Source organism: Sceloporus undulatus, chromosome 1 (genome assembly GCF_019175285.1).
Source record: "Sceloporus undulatus isolate JIND9_A2432 ecotype Alabama chromosome 1, SceUnd_v1.1, whole genome shotgun sequence".
Taxonomy (NCBI): domain Eukaryota; kingdom Metazoa; phylum Chordata; class Lepidosauria; order Squamata; family Phrynosomatidae; genus Sceloporus; species Sceloporus undulatus.
This window is the reverse complement of record NC_056522.1, coordinates 309,809,847-309,811,810: the sequence shown is the minus strand read 5'-3', so window position 1 is coordinate 309,811,810 and position 1,964 is coordinate 309,809,847. Positions and strand designations below refer to the sequence as shown.

The following is a 1,964-nucleotide window of genomic DNA, read 5'->3' as shown; positions in this document are numbered from 1 at the left end:
GTTGTGGCACCAGAGCTCTCTGACATATAAGGTCAAATGTCTTACAAAAATCCACTTCCCAGAATTCCATAGCATTGAGCCATGGCAGTTAAAGGTGTGTCAAACTGGATTATTATTGCAGTGCAGATGCAGCCTTAAAGAATAGCAGCAGTTGATACGTTTCAACCTGGCAGATTTCCTCTTAGACTAATTCCAATTCTAGGTGCAAAGTACCAGCACTCTAGAAATAAATGAAATTCTATTAGTGCCTCCTACAGTAGATTAATTGAATCAATGAGATTTATAAACTGTATATACTTGACTATAGGTTGACCTCATGTATAAGTTGAGGTCAACTTTTGGGGCTAAAATTTAGGATTTTTATATGACCCATAGATAAGTCAAGGGTCAGACTTAAGGAGGAAGCCCAGCTGGAGAGAGGCTACTGGGTGATTGACTGCTTTTCCTCCATGGAGCTAGCTCAGATGGGGAGAGGCTGGAAGGCAATCCATTGCCCTTTCCAGCCTCTCCCCAGTTGGGCTGTCCCTTGCAGAGGCAGCCTGGCTGGGGAGAGGCTTGGGTCCTACCGTATTGATCTGTGTATAAATCAACCCAGATTTTTTGGGTCAATTTTTACCTAAATTTCTCAAGTTATATATGAATGTATACAGTAAATATTAACAGCTGATTGAGCTAATCTATTCTTGTTGAGACTAATCAATAGAATCCAAGCCAATATGTGTTATATTACATAATCTTTTATCCTGAAACATTTTAAGGTAAATCAAAATGAACTATTAGGAACACATTAGATTTCTAATTATATTTAACTGTTTGGTGATAATGTCAATAATTTATTACTCAAACAGAACCTTTTCACTATCTTACAAAAATATAGTGAATAACTCTAGCATTAGTTACAGCTCTTTGCCCAAAATGTTAACTACTGAAGAGTTTCAGAGAGTTTATTGCATAGTGATGTTAATTACAAGAAAAGCTAGTGTCGGATACTGGTCTGAATGCTGGACAAAAATTCTAGAATAGGGTTCAGATCCATGCTCAGCCATGGCATCCACACAGTAGAAATAATGCAATTTGACACAATTTTATGTGTTGTACCACCATAATGTGGAATCCTTGGGTTTGCAGTCTTACAAGGTCTTTAGCCTTCTCTGTCAAAGCACGCTAATGTCTCACAAAACTACAAATACTGGGATTCTGTAAGAATAAGCTATGATTGTTAAAGTGGTGTCAAACTGCATTATTTCTACAGTGTAGATACACTCTCGGTGACCTTAGGCAAGTCACACTCTCTCAGCCTTAGAGGAAAGCAACGGCAAACCTCCACTGAATAACTCTTACCAAGAATACCCTATGATAGGGTGTCATAAGTCAGAAATGACTTGAAGGTGCATAACAAGAATAATAGTTACAATATTTGATTAAATAATGAATTAAATCAAGAACATATGAAATGTTCCATGTACAGCGCTGTGCAAATTTACAGTGCTTTATAAATAAAATGTAATAATAATAATAAATGTAAAGTTATAAGTCTGTTTAAGATGACAATAATCTGTCCAGAACTACTCTGCTACAAAGTTATGTATAGATCTCAAACGTCATTAGAGGTTTCACCCAGTTAACATCTTGGTGATTGCTTCATTACATGAGTGTTTGTCATTAAGAAATTCAATCTGTCAATGGATCTGCATTAATTTTACATATTAGTATTTCAAAAAAATACTAATGAATAAAAAAGTATATTCTCTTTGTTTTAGAACAGGGTGGGGAACCTCTGGTATACAGGCCAGGTACAGGCTGTGGCATGCCCTCCTTGGTCCCATCCCCTGCATGGCATTTAGAATTATAAAAGAGGTCTCACTTGTGCAAATGGGACTGTTGTTCTTAAGATGAATTGCTGTGTGAGGGAAATTATTATTATTATTATTATTATTATTATTATTATTATTATTATTATTATT

General features: G+C 35.8%; 1 protein-coding gene across 2 annotated transcripts in view; it reads left to right on the top strand.

The window, feature by feature from the left end:
- MYBPC3 (myosin binding protein C3) overlaps positions 1-1,964 on the top strand; it is a 110,582-nt gene that overhangs the window by 73,139 nt on the left and 35,479 nt on the right. The window lies entirely within an intron of this gene.